Genomic DNA, 18774 nt, shown 5'->3' on the forward strand with positions numbered 1-18774 from the left:
CTTTCTGTTCTACCGTTTTTAATTCAGAACCCAATCTACAATTAGTCGTAATTTTTTTCGTTATAGGTTGAAATATAATTGTAAGAAATTATATGCTTCTTTAGAGTAATTTTATAAGGTTGTTAAAACGTTAATCATGTGCAAATATACGGAAGCCGATAAGGGCCATTAGCCGATAAGGGCCATTAAAAAAAAATATTTTATGTCGTAATTACGACATAGCATGTCGTAATTTCGACATAACATGTCGTTATTACGACATCGCTATGTCGTAATTTCGACATAACATGTCGTTATAACGACATCGCTATGTCGTAATTTCGACATATCATGTCGTAATAACGACATCACTATGTCGTTAAAAACGACATAGCTATGTCGTTAAAACGACATAGCTATGTCGTAATAACGACATCGCTATATATAAAAGAATATGTATTATGATTGCCAAGAGACTAAATGACACAGAAATTAACAACTATAGGTCATCATAATTAGAAAAGCCCCCGATTAGTCAGCTATAAAAGAGGGAGGAAAGATACCAAAGGGAGAGTCCCCGAAATGCTGTGTGGCAGACAGTGTTATTGATTAATTATTAGCTCCCTTGGTAAAACTCCAAATTTCATATTTAATGTATTTCATTGTTAAATAATTCACATGAAGCTTAATAAGTATATATTTGTTAATTTCATAGCTTTTGCTATTTGAATTCATTGGTTAAAGATTTTTTATTTATATTGTAAAGTTTAATATTTTATAAAACTGAGACGGGATTTTAAAAATATATAAGTTTCTCACTGAAGGTATCCAAAGAAGGTAACCAAAGATTTTGCGACGATGCAACAAAGCATTTTAAAAATATATAAGTTTATCACTGAAGGTATCCAAAGAAGGTAACCAAAGATTTTGCGACGATGCAAATATTAAACTTTATCGGTCGTCCCACTGTCTATATCACTCTTTAACTTCTGATATACATTCTAAAATATAGTAATCTACTCCTGGATCGTCCGCGAAAACGGCAAATATAATCCCGGGTTTTTATTAATTCGATGAAACGGTTTTCGTTGCTGTTTGGGATTCGTCTTTCAATTACCTCCATTTCATGCACAAGTTTATATTGACGAAAAGTTCCGGCTTCGCTAGTACAGGAATTATTTTCATCACGACCGTTATAACATGAATAGCAGGACAAATCGCGAAGTAAAACATTCCGTGAACTGGTATTAAGTCTTTTAATATTGGTGATTGCACCTTACTGAAGTGACGACTTTAAATGATCTATTTCGGAGTACTTCCGTAACATAAATTTCAATTCGCATTTTACATTAAGAGGACTGTCTTGGTGTCTCCAATTTGTCTTTGCAAAAGTTGTACGAAATTCATGTAATGGGATGTTTTCCCCATTGCCCAATTCTTTTAAATAAATCGTTAAAAGCTATAAACGATTAATAAAAATTGCAAAATTTAACCTGTGTCGAACCTATGTCCCCGGGCGGAGTCTATAGCAACATGCACTATTCTTTTTTTTCGGCAGCAATCATCAACCTCTTTTTCCAAATTTCATAACACGATTTGTTTTAATTATCATGAACATTTAATTGAAACTTTAGCACATGTAACGTCGGAAATTAGCGTCTTTATGCCCGTGTCACACTGTCCCGATTTTTATATACGATGGACACCCGAATGCGAAAATTGTAAGTTCGTACGAAGTTGGTCCCGATCTCGTTAAAATACCAAAAAGTGACCGAAGAAAGTACGATGAATAACGAAGTCTATACGATGGTGCCGAAATTATATACGATAGCAAAAGATGGACATACGAAGGTTAACCGAAGACGGGTATTTAAGCTTCATATCTCAGCCGAAGCCTACACGATGGATCACGAAGGCTACACGATGGATTAGGAAGGCTACACGATGGATTACGAAGGCTACACGATGGATTACGATGATGGCGCGATGGCCATACGATGTCTAAAAGATACTAACAGAATTTCGACAACATATCGTTTCTGTACAAGTCTGCCATGCATGGTGGGAAATCGATCTTTTTGTCTAATTCTTATAAAACTTAGTTTATTATCCCCTCGCCTACTACATGTAAGTTGCGTGTATATAAAATTGTTATTGACACTCTAGACCCAAAATGCTCAAAACTTGGTATGGTGTTACTCGTTAAGAATATCTTAAGCGCTATTGACTTTAAAGTTTAAAGGTCGAGGTCACAGTGGCAGTTGTAATACAAGGCAATATCACCCTTGTGGACACTCTAAAACCAATATGCTTCAAACGATTTTAACCACATTTGGTATATTGTTGCTCCTTGTAATGATCTGACATTTTTTACGTTCAAGGCCAAAGGTCAAGGTCATGCAGATGGGCTTGTTTTTTCTCCTTGAAATAGCATAATACACAGGAATTGGTTGCTCATTTTTTTACCTGCTGGTTCTAAAGACAATATTAAAGGTATTTCCAGTTACTGAATGTTTTGGTTGATTTCTAGAAAAATAGTTTATGTATCAAATATGAATATTCAATTTACCATTTTCTGCATGTGTATATACAAATATAGTGTCCATATTTGTCCCCAATATGTTACATACGAGGGGATGCCATGCTCGGCATTGCCTTGTTTGAACTGTAAAATGTGTGCTCTAGTCTGAATAATCACCCATAATTATGCCTATGTTTACTGATCTATCTTAAAGGTAAGGTAATGGGTTCGTTGATCCCTTTTATTCAAAAAGAGCTCTTTCCAGGAGAATATCATAATAATATAGACAAAAGGAAGGATGTGGGGAAAGCAACAAATGCGGCAAAATATGACATATAGAAAACAAAATGGTTATGGAGTAAACAATCGTGTGACAACAACTCAGACGATACATAAAAAAATCAGAATAATGAAGAAAAAGTTGGTTTCCCTATATACGTGTACCTGCAGTGTTGGTGTACGAGGCGCTTTTATGATTTTCATTATGTTACTTGATATGGAAAATTGACAAAAAATAATATTTTATTTGTAAAAGTAAATCCTGAGCCTGTAATAGCTGCTCTTCTTGTTCCATTTGAATTAATAGAAACAACGCTGTCGCCTTTCTTGTTCTCATAGAATCATATGATATGAGCTCCATGTTTTGTGAACGTCTTTCTTAGCTGTCATATTAGACTGACCAGTGCATATCGCGCATGGCACTTTAAATGTATTTTAACGCGAAAATTAACTTACATTTAGCTGGATTTATTGCCGTCGTCGTTCCATCTTGTCGCCTTCGTACTTTTATTCGATGGCAACACGACGGGATTACGAGGTCTTCACGAAGTCATGTTGCCATCGTAAGACCTTCGGGTATCTTCGTGATTCATTCGTGTAGACATCGTAATGTCAAAACTGCCCGATGGAAACGATGGAAACACGAATGCAATACGATGTGCAAAGATGCATTCCCGGTGACATTACGATAGTGAGGATGGTGATACGAACTCAATACGAACCCTCAACATCGGACGCAACTTCGGGGATTTTTTAACATGTTAAAAAATTTAGAACCCTTCCCGAAGTTGTCCCCGAAGGCTAGAAAAAGTGGCCGATGGTTCTACGATGGTTAAAGATGGCACTACGAATAGCCCGATCTGGATACGATCAGTCCCGATTTTGAAAATTTCCATTATCGTGTTGCCATCGGCGTAAAAATCGGGACAGTGTGACGCGGGCATTAGGATTTTAGACGTTTGGACAAATTGGCTACCGTTTTGTAATGTGTGGAAGCATTTTATTCCTTTAAGACCCAAATATGTAGGTAATAAGAAAAGAATCTTGGCATTTTTTACTCTTCGTGTATCTAACTTTTGTTTTTATCAATTATAAAAAATACGCGTTAACTGCTTTGAAAAATGAAATATCAACTTGGACAAAATAGCTACCGTTTGAAAAACGACTGTGTAGAGAAGATTTTATTGAATCAGCAATATTTGAACTCACATGAGGCAAATATTTGTACTTTTGTTAGATATTATTATTGTCTTACTCTTTTTAATCATTTTCTGCTATATCTACTTATAAAATTCACTTTCAGTCGTTGAGTTAATGAAAAACGTCGTTGGACATTTTTCTTATTCCAGCTTAATATGCAGCCACCGAGTCAAATGAAATTTGGCAAAATAACAGCTTTAACGGCACAGAGAACCAACACATGTCGTTGTTCCTGCCAAGAATCAAGAAGATCAGAGAATAAGAAATAGGATCACTATACATAAGAGTTAAAACAGTTTTTCATAAATGTAACGTTGGACATCCGTTTTTTTCACATAGCTTTCTTATTTTAATCCTCAAATAAACTAGATATTACTTAGTATATGATCAAGAGCTGTAAAAACGTAATTTAAAACATATACTGAATTTGTTACAATATTGTTTCGTGTTTTCTAACATTTTTATTTTGTTTTGCGGATGAAATTTCGAACATTCTGTTTTAAATTCTAGGCGTTGTAGGAACATCGTGCCCAACGTTTGAAAGTAGAAAGAGAGCAATCAATACTTCAATTCAACCTTATTACAAGTAGCCTTGAAGTTTGCACTTATTTGTAGAGAGATGGATAGCTTGACTTGCCTTGGTAGGAATGAATGTTAGACCTAACATACACGGCCGGTAAATTAACATGGGATCTATAAAATATATAACTTTCTCACTGAATCTATTCAAAGAAGGTAACCAAAGATTTTGCGACGATGCAAATATTAAACTTTACAATATAAATAAATATCTTTAACCAATGAATTCAAATAGCAAAGTCTATGCAATTAACAAATATGTACTTATTAAGCTTCATGTAAATTATTTAACAATGAAATACATTAGATATGAAATTTGGAGTTTTACCAAGGGAGCTAATAATTAATCAATAACACTGTCTGCCACACAGCATTTCGGGGGCTCTCCCTCTGGTATCTTTCCTCCCTCTTTTATAGCTGACTATGTGGGGCTTTTCTAATTATTGGTGGCATTATGATGACCTATAAGTTGTTAATTTCTGTGTCATTTAGTCTCTTGGCAATCATAATACATATTCTTTTATATATAGCGATGTCGTTATTACGACATGATATGTCGAAATTACGACATAGCGATGTCGTTATAACGACATGTTATGTCGAAATTACGACATAGCGATGTCGTAATAACGTAATTACGACATAATTTTTTTTTTGAATGGCCCTTATCGGCTTCCGTACTACAAATATGTATACCCAAAAAATGCTTTAGTCAACGCTTTTAAAAAAAAAAAAAAATAAACAAAGAGAAGAATTTAATTCAATTATGGTTTGTATTTGTATGACTGCTTCTTTGTATATACCTGTCAACTTATTTCTAATAATCTGGAACATAAAGATTAAAATTGTACTCCTGTTATTTTTATTTAACTTATCGACAACCCGGTGTTTGAAATTGATTGTATTATGTTTTTTTTTTTAATTTGTCAGGAGGCCTCAAGGAAGACTAGTTTTATGCTTCATGCGGTACCAATGCAAAGTATCATACCTTTTTAATCTAAACAAGCGCGTTTAGAATCTTAAACTCATTTATCGATTTAAAAATACAATATCCGATGATAATGAACGAAGAAGTCAATTTTCTTTCATTGTATAGATATTAATTAAGGTTTTCTTTATTTATCATCACTGTTATTTCGTATTAGTCACGTTTTTCTTTTAAAAATAGTAGTATACAGAATCAGAAAACAACAGACTTAACCAAAGTATGGATGTTATTAGGTTCAATCATTATTAGTTTCTGAATATCACTTCTTTCAAGTGATAACTTTGGGGAAACAATAAAAATCACCTCAATGCAGTCTTTTCAACTTTAATTATTTGATTCATCACCTTTTTAGTTATATAGGTCACTTTGAGGCGTGTGTTTGCTTATTTGCCTAGGTTGACACATGCATTTAAAACATAATACAGTATTCTTATCTGTGGAAAACAACTTTACAATTCGTTACTATACATAAAAATATATTATCAAAACATTTTCATTAATGATCTATATAAAATAATATGAAGATGTGGTATAGTTGCAAATGACATTTCTCTCCACCAGAAACCAAAAATTAGTTAGAAGTTAGCAACTTTAAGTCACAACTCTGCCTTTAACATTGAGCAAAACCCGTACCTCATAGCTAGCTAAAAAAGAAGAGATTATAGAAATAACATATGTATTAACATTACAAACGAGAAAACTAACGGCCTTGGGTTTAATACAAACTTTATTTACGAAAAACAAATATGATATACAGCAAGGAACAACAAGCACTTAATTACAGGCTCCTGACTTGTGACAGGCAACATGTAGTGAGTTTTACTATGCTTGCGAGCGCCCAAGAAATATTTGTATCTATGAAAAAAATAACCGATTTATTTCAATGCCTCGATATTCTATAAATGAGTTTTCCCGAGGATGACTAAAATGGTTTAAGGAGTAGTCTAGAGAGGTATTATTGAAAAACCCACCATACTCTATCCTTTTTCGAGAAGAACTGTTGTCAAAGTTTCCAAATTTTACAGAGAAAACATAAATTCGAATGCAAAAACAATTCCCTTTAAAGATATATAAATGAGTCAAGCTATTTTATTTTAGAATTACCAGTACAAATACAAATTAATAAGAATGCAAAACCATAATCATGGATGATGTTCTAAAGATGCAACATCATTTGATTATTGTTCAGTAAGATGTTGTTTGTATTGTATATAAATATAAATTTCCTTGTAAAGAAATATACACGAGTCAAGCTTATATTGGTTAAGAAATCCCAGTAGATTTCTCATCTGTAGATTTGCACTTTCTTTTAAATGATGATTGCATAATTCCATTCCTTTGACATAATAAAACACACGGAGAAGGCTAATGTAGAATTACATTTTCTGCCCTTTGTATCGTCTTGAAAACCAAGTTTCTTTAAAGACGAAATTCAAGGATGCCTATAAAAGCTATTTGAAATTTCTGATGTTAGAAGAGTTTGAAAAGAATATTAAATAGCATGTATTGAGACAGAATTTACAGTTGAACAAATCAGAAATTCAAAATTTAAATTTAAGAGCAGTTTTGATTAGTCGTTGGGTCTGAAAAAGCATTTAATAAAAAAAGTGTAGCAGTCTTTGGAAAACATGCTCAAGTCTTTTAATTAATTCTTTTAAGGTGGAAGAAGGGACAATGACATCATCTGAATATGAAAAACCCCGATCATCCCACTGTAACCCACTTAATACATTCTCCATCAATCTGTTGGCGTCATTTGTCAATTCAAATTGCAAAACAAGAAATTGGTATAGACTTGTTGCAAATGTCGTTTGTTCTTTATCAGATACTTTAATGAAGAATTCTCTGGCTAGTCATATGAACGATAGTGCTACTTTTCCACCTATAGCTGAGGCTTTTTACATATCGAAATATTAAAAACATATGTTACAGTTCTTATAATAGGATGTTATCATAGTACTCTAGTAATCTTAATTCTTAATTAAACACTCACAGTGTTTATTCCTTTATCCTATTGAAGCGAATTGAAAAACATTTTTTAAAAGTTCATTAAGGAGATCAAAATAACAACACTAATAGGAAGGTTTATTTAGATTCGATATAGTATAACTATAAAACATAAGATCTCAAGAATTTTTAACCACATAAAAACACACACAACAACACAAATGAATACGGATAATTTTAATACATTTTGGACATTTTAATTACTTTTACAATTTGTATTTAAGGCTTTTTTAAATAGTCTATATATTTGTATATATAGTGTCTCATAAGCCTTTCTAAGCTTTTGTATTTGTCTTATTTATATTGTGCAATATACATTATATAATATGTATATAACTGTGTAGACAAGTATATGGCACACAATACCTATACATATAACTGTACACAATCTCTCTGTAAATGAAGTATAAGTCATATGCTTATGAATCAAAGTATACTGTATCTATGTGTATCATATAGGAAACGATTATGTTGCAAATATAACAATTGAAGTAACTGAAAGACAATAGTATAAAAAGTGCGAAATTAATGATGGGATATAAGCTCTTCAAAAAGAGAGGCAAAATATACCAGAGGAACATTCAAACGTAAAATAAACCGACAACGTCATGGCTAAAAAAGAAACCATCAACAGACAACCATTAGTACACAAAACACACATTCATTTAGATTTTAAAAAAATGAGCAAAGCTCATACCGCACATTCAGCTATAAACTATCCGAATTGACCAAACGAGAAAACTTAAGGCCTGATTTATAACAAACGATTAACGAAAAACAAATATGACATACAACAACTAACGAAAAGCACTGAGTAACAGGCTCCTGCTTTGGGACAGGCAAATACATAATGTGGTGAGTTTAAGTATGTATGCGGGCGCATAAAACAATTTTTATCTATGAAAAATAATATTTATCCAGTTCATCTTTATTGTAAACTTTAACTCGAACCCTAAACTTTACAAAGGAAAAATAAATACGAATGCAAAAATACGCAATCATGGGAGAAATTGTAAAGAAGAAACACAATTTTTTTATTGTTCGGTAGGATGATTTTAGTATTTATGTTCAGATATGCATTTCTCCAAAAAGATATATACATGAGTCAAGCTCATTTTTTTTAGAAATCGCATTAGATTTCTTGTTTGTAATTAACACTTTATTTTAAATGAAGATTACACAATACAGTATCTCAGGGGGAACACACGGAGAAGGCTAATGTAGAATTGGTCCGAGTACACAGTTATCGTCCTTTGATTTTCGTTGTCCACGAATATAGTCCTTAGTGTGGACAGTGTGTTACTTGCCAATTTTTGTTATACCCCTTCCAAATTTATTTCTCCATGTTTTATGCCTCATATAGCAAGTTGGGGGGTGAAATGACACTGTAAAAAAATTTGGGTCATAAATATTAATGTAAAGTAGTGATTAGGTCCAGCTGAAAAAGGTCAGAAATTAGCACTTCGGAAGCTGTCAAAAGATTTCAAGACCCCCTTAACACGAAATTGTCCATATTTTGAGTTAGAGCTGATGAAGTTTTCTATAATTTTGATATAATTTGTCCCAAAAGTAGTACAACACACTGTAAAAATATTATTGAGAAAGCGCAGGTGGGATTTTTTTAATTTTCATTTATGGTCTAAAAGAAATGCACTAAGAAATAACTGTGTACTCGGACCAATTACAGTTTCTGCTCTTTGTATCGTCTAGATAACTATTTTCTCTGAAAACGAATTAATACTTTCTTATATAATAGTTCATGGATGCATACACATGCCATTTCGAGTTTCTGATATAAGAAAAGTTTGAAAAGAATATAAACTTTAACGTATAGAGACACATCAAATCAGAAATTCAATCTTATAAAAATGTTGATCTCTAGTTTTGATATACTACATGTGTATAACGAAATTAGAGATCCTTATTAGATTGTCAGAAATAAGGAATGAAAAATTTAAGAGATTTTTTATGACTTGTTGCAAAAGCTGTTTTTTTTTTTTTATCATATTCTATCATTATAAGTAAAAAAAAACCCAACCTACTAGTATATTAAAATTATACATCTATAAAAACAGGATTACGGTTGGTCATATGAACGATAGTGCTACTTTTCCCCTATCGTTGAGACTTTAATACATAATGACATATTAAAAACATATCGCTTTTACAAATAACATTTCTTATATAACTTATATAAGGATGTTTTTATACTCTTGTAATCTTAGTACTAATTTTGATACTCGCAATAATATTTATTCCTGAGCTTAATCCTATTTTAGCGAATTGAACAAAAATGTATTCACAACTTAAAGTTCAATAATGAGATCCAAATAACATGTACATATATTCTAATACGGACACTTTATTTAGATTCCAGATAGTTATGAACTACTAAGGAGTTTTGAGTCGAATACATACAAACACACACACAACAACACAAATATATTAACATAATTTTTGTGGTGTAAAAAGGTACAAGACTATGGTTGTTTTTTTCCCACCCAATACCTATACAAATAACTGTACGCAAACACTCTATACACGTATTCTTGTTAATTAAATAATACTTTATATAAATATAAGAAAATGAAGTATGAGTGCCAACAAGAATTCTCTCCATCCAAGTCACAATTTGTAAAAGTAAACCATCATAGATCTTCAACACGTAGAGTTGGCTCACATCAAATAGCAAGATGTAAAGGGCCCTAAAAATGGCTAGTGTTAAACAATTGAAATAGGAAATCCAACGGTCTAATCTATATAAAAAGCAAGAAACGAAAAACGCTTTTGAACCACATCAACAAACGACAACTACTGAACATGAGGGTTCCTGACTTAGGACAGATGCATACAAAAGTGTAAAATCACAACATAGAAAGACACACTATAAAATATCAATTTTAATTGCTTAACTCAATCAAAAGACGTATTAATAAAAACAAGTGAACATACGAAGTACTCTGAACGAATAAATTTAATCCATGACACAATACAAATACATGTATATCATATAGAAAATGTTAAGGTTGCAAATGTTACTATTATTACATTAGTTTAAACATATTTATTCATTGTGGATTGGGAAACAAGTTTTGCAACTTACATTCATCCCTTTCCACTTTGCGGGTGCGAGTGCTGCCTTGTACCGGCATTAGCCTGCTATTATTAAATATTAAAACCTTTTTAAAAAGAGAGAAATAAATGCAAGAGAAATAACTAAGCTCTTCAACATGCATTTACATTAACAAAAAGAGAGAAAAATTCATGCGAACGAGATAAACATTTTTACTGTTGAAGCAAAAATGAGTGTGTACCTTTTATTCCAGTTAAAAGCATAAAATAAATCAAAGTGTTCCCTGCAATACAATACCGTGAATTTTCCTAAAAGAGTATCACAACACGAACTTATTAATTCCAAACTCTCTATTATAGTTGATGATTTGAGTGAATAACACAATTAAGAATTGTTTTATAACTTCCCACTAGAGACAAAATAAAGTTTGATTTTCTTATTTAATCCTTTGATATTGACTGATGCATGTATATACCGTCGCGTTTTGTACTCGACGACAAATTCTTTTATTAACGATGATGTTATTCCTTTCATAACTTTTAATCAAATGGATGTATTTTAATTTAAACTTTTTATTTGAACTTACTAGTCACTAATCATGCGACAGCTCTATTCTATAAATTGAGATTATGACAATTTGTAGGTTAGTAATGTCAAAAGCACAAAACTGAAAATTGTATATTAAACAGGATGCACTAATGAAAGTTATCATAGGAGAGCACGCAATCATAAAAAAGGTAAAAAATGATAAATTCTCCCCTGAATTCGTTATATTTTGTCTCACCTGGGCCATTCTGTTAACTTGAGCTTATCGTCACCCTGCACAATTCTGTAGAGCTAAATTGAAACAAAAACTCAAAATAGACGTTACATATAAAGAGAAACATATTTGGTATGAATGTTAATTATCCATAAAAAGCCAAAGAATAATGACCCAACAAAACTTTAGGGCACTGTACGGCCTTCACCAATGAGCAAAACCCATACCATAAGCTATAAATGACACCGTAATGACAATATGTAAAATAATAATAAAAAAAGAATCCAATGGCTTAACATATCTTTAAGGTACTCATGTCATGACTTTATGTGTCTGGGTGAAGCGTTTATTACTTTTTGATAGCTTTTTGTCAATGCGAGTTATCTGTTTTATTTATGTTAGCTTCATTTTTTTATTTGTGTCAATCTCATGATTCACATTATTTTCAACTGATTTCTACAGTTTGTTATGATGTTGTGCTTTTACACCACTATTCCAGGTCGAGGGATATTTAAGCGCTCACAAGTTTGCAACCATACAACATCTAAGTTTTTTTTTATATTGTGATCGCTCAATTCTTCTTTAACGTGAGATAGTGGTGTATCAGCAAAACACAAGAACAAGTATAAAAAACAGCTTTTTTCTTCTGATTGGTACCAAGCATACAAAAAACCTTCTCAAAAAATGACAACAAACAGGGCACCAATATGAGAGTTTTTTTTATCATTATGTTTGTTGGTATAGTCGAGTGTTTGGTTTTGTTAGGTTTAATGGACTTCCACTCTTTTGAGGCACCTTAAATTTCGACAGTTTTGTTGGTTGATATATTTCATGTATAGTTCAAGGCCCTCTCCAACTAAAAAACAAATCATGTGTTTTAGACTCTTTGTTTACATCAATATTATAGGATTAATACACACCTTACAAAAAAGTATCTAGAAAATCTCGAAAAAAACTGAAATCACATAAATACTAAACTCCGAGAAAAATACATAACGGAAAGTCCCTAATCAAATGGCAAAATCAAATGATAAAACACATCAAACGAATAGACAACAGCTGTCATATTCCTGACTTGGTACAGGCATTTTCTAATGTAAAAATGGTGGTACTTTATATATAATTTAATTGATGGCAAATTTAAACATTTTCAAAAAGAATACATTCTCTAAAATATATCTGATCAGATAATTTCAGTTTGTAGTCTTTAGAAATTTTTGTGACAAAAATTTGTTTGTTAATTTTTACTCTAGAAATCAACAGACTTCATCGAATATTCTAGTGCGACTCTTTTCTTTCCAATAGGCGGATCACCGACCATAAATTGTATAAAAAGAGGTTAGTCTTCAGATTGCAAATTGTATTTGTCTCTTATTCAAATCAGACGTTAAGTAAACAATGACCAATCTATCTTATTCCATTAAAGCTACTTTTCATGTGAAGGCACTTATATGAAAAAATCAAAACTTCATAAATTCTACATTAAAAAGACCTGTGGTTATTTTAGTATGGTTCCGACTGAAAGCATTCTTTTATGTTGAATATAGAAGGCGTTTTACAGTAGTTTGAAACAATAAGAAATTAATAATAATTTTATTTTGAACAGATAAAACGTTATGAGCTTGTTCGATATTAAACCATTATTTAGTCATGTTTACTGGGTTTTTTTCTGGATACCATCGATACTTTCCAAAATATCTCATTCAACACAATGTGTTATGTTATTTTAACAAACTCAGGTGTGTAAATAAACTCATCAAAGATACCAGGATTAAATTTTGTATAACGCCATACGCTCGTTTTATCTACAAAAGACTCATCAGTGACGCTCGAACACATAAAAGTTAAAAAAGGCTAAATAAAATACGAAATTGAAGAGCATTGAGGACCAAAATTCCTCAAAGTTTTCCCAAATACAGCTAAGGTTATCTAGTCCTAAGGTTCTTTTGTTCAGTTTTGGCTGATGTTTAAGGTAATAAATGGAGAGTTCCATTATTATTGTAAGACAGCCATATATTTAATCAAATTCCAAATATATTATCACGATAATATGCGAATTTTGTCGAGATTAATTTCTTCCTTCTCAGCCAATAAACGCCAAAAGTCTAACGTTTGAATGCGATTTTCAGGAGGATCGTGCTTGCAACCGTTGTTTGTACTAGATAAATTGTTCATATGACGATTTCGGGTTAAATCGAAATTTATTAATCGCGTTACATCTGTCAATTCACAATTCATAGAATCTGCTCACCCCTGAGAACTTGAGGTCATTTTAGTTAATAATGATGGCGTTCGTGATGCTACTCACTTTTAAGTTTTCTATAAAGTGTTTTATGGTGGATTTTTTAGCATGGTGTTTATTCGACTGGTATCTTCCATTTCTTTTTTGTCAAGTTACGAATTGGATATTGCAACAAACAAAAACATACATTAATAAATTTATCAATAAACCAGTTGTTGGCATGACACGGGTTATGTTCTTCTCATATATGTTATGATGGTATGATACTAAACCCCTCACGGGGAGGATTGTGCCTGATATTCATATGATGAAGACATAATTTTTCAATCAGTTTAATTGAAGTCCGGAGCTGGCATGTCAGTTAACTGCTAGTAGTCTGATGTTATTTATGTATTATTGTCATTTTGTTTATTTTCTTTGGTTACATATTCTGACATCATACTCGGACTTCTCTTGAACTGAAGTTTAATGTGCGTATTGTTATGCGTTTACTTTTCTGCATTGGCTAGAGGTATAGGGGGAGGGTTGAGATCTCACAAACATGTTTAACCCCGCCGCATTTTTGCGCCTGTCCCAAGTCAGGAGCCTCTGGCCTTTGTTAGTTTTGTATTATTTTAACTTTTAGTTTCTTGTGTATAATTTGGAGTTTAGTATGTTGTCTGCTCTATGGTCGGCTTGTTGTCTCTTTGGCACATTCCCCATTTCCATTCTCAATTTTATATTTTACATGTAGATTGTTACTTAACCATACATTGTTACATGTACACGGCTGTCAGTGTTAGTTTTAAAATTCGACAACTAAAGGACACAAATTCTTACCAAGCTTCCAAGATAACGAGGTTGTTGCATATTGTCGAAATTCGTAGATCAACGTCTAGAAAACGTATTTTCGCAAATGTTTTCATATCTCTTTAAGTTTTCGGTATGGAACTAGTTTAATTTATAATGATCAATTAACATGTCATTCCACAAAAGAAACATATCAATGTAATAAGTAGTAGTCTACGGTATGGGTGATAAAAAACAACACTTTATTAATGTTGTACGGAACCAATCTTACCTTTAAATATGTTCCAAAATATTGACCGATCCTCTATCTTGTTAGCTACTGCAATGAGCGTGTGAGTGGTTCAGCTAGGTTCTTATCTAATATTATTTATATAAATTTTATGCACTCACAGAATCGATTTTTAAGTCATCTATCGAGAGACGAACTTAAAATTAATCTAATTTCGACGATTATCTGTCTTTTAGTTTATGGAATGTACAAGTACCCGTTCACGTCCATTTTGTGTTTTTGTAATATGTATTTCTATTTGTATCCATCTGATGAGTTAAGCCTTTTTGAATTGATTTTCACTTTTTATTTTTAAGTTGTACTGTTATAATCATGTCCTATGTGAGGGGAGAGTGGAGCTCTCACAAACGAGTTAAACCCCGCTATATTTTTAATGTGCCTGTCCCAAGTCAAGAGCCTGTTGGTTTTCATTGAATCATGTCTGTCATATTTTTTTTCGTATTTCGTAAGCTGTTTTTTATTATAAATTCGGCCATTAGTTATTCTCAATTGAATTGTTTCGTATTTTTTTTTTATGTCGGAACCTTTTAAAGCCGACCATACGGTATGGGGTTTTCTCATTGTTGTAGGCCATACGGTTTTCTATAATTGCTTTCATCCACTTCTTTATATTTTTCGAACTTATTTAAATTTTTTACTGAATCAATAGATCTAAACTTTTACAGGATTTTCTCACTTTACATACGTTTTTTTTATGATAGCATCAAACGGATTAAGATTTATCATTTTCCATTTTTACCTAGTATCTCTGTTATTTGATATTCAGTTGACTTTAGAATTTATTTATAAAGTATTTGCATTAAAGTTAAACGTAGTTTTACAAATGGATGATTTAGGATTAAAACGCCTACTTATACGGAATTAATTGAGATTCTTTTATCATTAATATGTTAATTACGTAGCATGATTGATTCTTGAGGGAATCATTGAAATATAATAAGAAAAGGGAAAAGTAAAACGGTTTTAAAAGAAGTTTAGAAATGAACTCCAAAATCCAAGTGCAAATATCTAGATGCATCGACAAGCATAGAAACAGTAAGCATCTCCTCTTTGCATGCACCATCCATCATACGAGTACAAAGTATTATTCAAAGAATGGCATCCCTTATACACAACGACTATTATTCAATTACGTAGATCGGATTGAGAAAAAAAGAGGAAAGCTTACCATTTTTTTTAATCATTTATTATAACAAAAACATTAGTGATTAGTTCTGTTTTTATTTAATCTTCTGACTCTTCTGTCCAATACTTATAATCTCTCTTATAACATTGTAAATATCTATTCAACACTGTATAGTTGTTTTTAACAAATATCAATTATTCTGTATGCAACATCTGCGTTCAAGACTCCTATCTTGAAATAAAATGAACTATTGTTGATATCTCCTATCTTGAAAGACCACTATCGTCGAAGTCTCCTATCTTGTAAAGAACGAATTATCGTTGATGTCTCCTATTTTGAATAGAAAGAACTATCCAACAACTGCGGAGAAGATTCCTGTCTTAAAAAAGATGGAACTGGAGATTTAATCACCCCCATACACAACAACTAAACATGTCTCTCGGTGTTTAAGTATGGGTTTCGGTGGTGTCTTCAATGTTTTTTTCATATCCGAAAATTCATCTTCTAAAACATCTGGCATTACTTCTGCTTCGATTTCAGACCACTGAACATGTCTGCTGTGAATTTCTTTCTTTACATCGTTGTAGTTCCCCATGGCGAATCCACATCCGGGTGGTGTACCGAAGCTAGACGAAGTAGGCAATGAACCTACTTTCGGTGGTGTTCCGTATACACTCTTTACTTTACAAGTATCACAAGGTTCAGTAGAAAATGGATTGTCTTTATTATGTTCACAAGACAAACTGTCCATCATTCCACAGGAGAACATAGATTCTGTATTTCTTCTTGGCGGTATATCCATGTCTTGTCTAAAAATTAGTCTTTGATTATAATATATTTGCTTTGCTTCAATCCCTAAGAAATTGTATTTACATTCTGTTATTTACATTACGAATATATAGTAAAAGTCACATGACAATTTGGCCAACTACCAAATATTATTTAAATTTTAATCATTTTCTCGTGATTAATCTGACGCAAGTTAGACGACGTACAAATGGGATTGTAGGATGACCTACTACTAAGATATACAATACAAAGATTTAAAAAACCTGGGAATGTTGGAATTGTAATTATGTTTATGGTTTAAACATTTCAATAAATAATTGCATCAGTCTTTGTTTTACGTTTGTGGTAACGTATCATACCAATAAATCCAACATTCCCAGGTTTAAAAAACTTTGTATTAAATTTCTTTGTAGTAGGTCATCCTACAAATTAATAAATGGTTTCGATGGTACTATTTTTAACGATACGATAATTTGTGGATTTCCTCGACATTTATGTATTTGTCTATAACCAAACATACTTTTACAAATTGTGACTTGTATGAAAAAGTTGTCTCATTGGCACTCATACCACACCTTCTTAGCCAAACGACCTAAATAACCGAGTGACATTTACTGGCCAACATTATGTCGTTAAAAACAGATACAGCACCGCCGTTTTTGCTGTGGTTTGTCTGTATGCCTTTTCTTTTCTTCTTTGTTTACATTTTTGTTTTATAGTGATAAGAATTAAGAATTAAGATTTAAACATCATTAAAACTCTATTATTGACAAATTATTTCTGTTTGTTTTTTTAACACATTGTTATAGAATTTTACGCGATTGTTATACAAACGAGAGGTTTAGCTAGCTATAAAAGCAGGTTTAAACCACAATTATAAATATGGACTTTTCCGTTTAGAATTTTTCTCGGAGTTGGATATTTTTGTTATTTTACTTTTCATACAATATATCGTGCTCTAAATCGCCCGAGTGTATTTTTTCAAACTTATTATTTAAAACAAAATGGGAACAAATAAAGAAAAGCATTTAAACTCATTTTTTATCAAATTAGGTAAACAAAAAAAAATATTTCATAAAAAAAAAAAAAAAAAACATTTAAAAGGTTCCAGACTTCTGACAGGAACAAATATAAGTGACGACGGTAAACTGTTTTTTGGCGATATCAACTCTTTCCCATTTTGTAATTTCGATAAGTGAACTAAATGAAAATACAAGAAAAATCAGTCAAGGAAAAGGCTAAACTGGAAAAAAAAACGGACTCAATAGATAAGCATGCAATCTTTTTCATTACGACATGTCTAATTGAATTGTACGTTTTTGAAAAAAATACATTAGGCATTCCATAAGTTGTTCATAAAAGACATATTTCTATATTTTAAAAAAATACTAATGCCCTGTTGTCATTTTCAATGCTGACCGTCAAGACTAGGAAACATTATCAAGGTATTATTTTGTCACTATCAAAAGTATTCTGTTGCATGATAGGTCAAAGAATAGGGCTGTTCTTCAGGGATGAGCAGAGGTATCTTCGATGACTTGAAGATTTTGGTGCCCGATATAATCGTCGATTGATATTATTCGACATTTCAGTGCTTTGTGTTGCGTTATTGAAACCGGTGTTAGATCGTGCTAACTTTTGGGAGGTTTGTTCCAATTAGCTCTAAGGAGAACTGTATTTATAATTAAAAGAAAAACACTTTTGTTTTCGTTTAATTTTGTTAATTTCATTACGGTGTTTGTCAATAAGAGCTGAAGCTTCAACCCACATTTTTAAAGCTGAGATTTGAGTATGATAGAAAAAAAAACATGTTTATTATGATTTTAATCCTTTAATGAGGTTATAATGTATGAAATTTTAAAGCTTATTTATGTAAGTTATTATTAAAGATATTCAATGACATTTTATATATGCCTGTAATTTTAAGCCCTTGTAAAAAGAAAAAGAACATGAATATGTTAGTTTCTATGATCAAGAGAGACGAAAACATAATCAATAGAGATTAATTTGATTAATATCACTGATCTTTGTTTTGAAATTCCTTACACCAACGGTAATCGTATTATAAAAGAAAAAAAAAACATGTTTTTTTTTGGTTTAATATTTTTGTCTGCAAGTCCAGACGAAATAATTGATCCAAAATGAAGTGCAAT

This window comes from Mytilus galloprovincialis, chromosome 1 (genome assembly GCF_965363235.1).
Source record: "Mytilus galloprovincialis chromosome 1, xbMytGall1.hap1.1, whole genome shotgun sequence".
NCBI classification, from domain to species: Eukaryota; Metazoa; Mollusca; class Bivalvia; order Mytilida; family Mytilidae; genus Mytilus; species Mytilus galloprovincialis.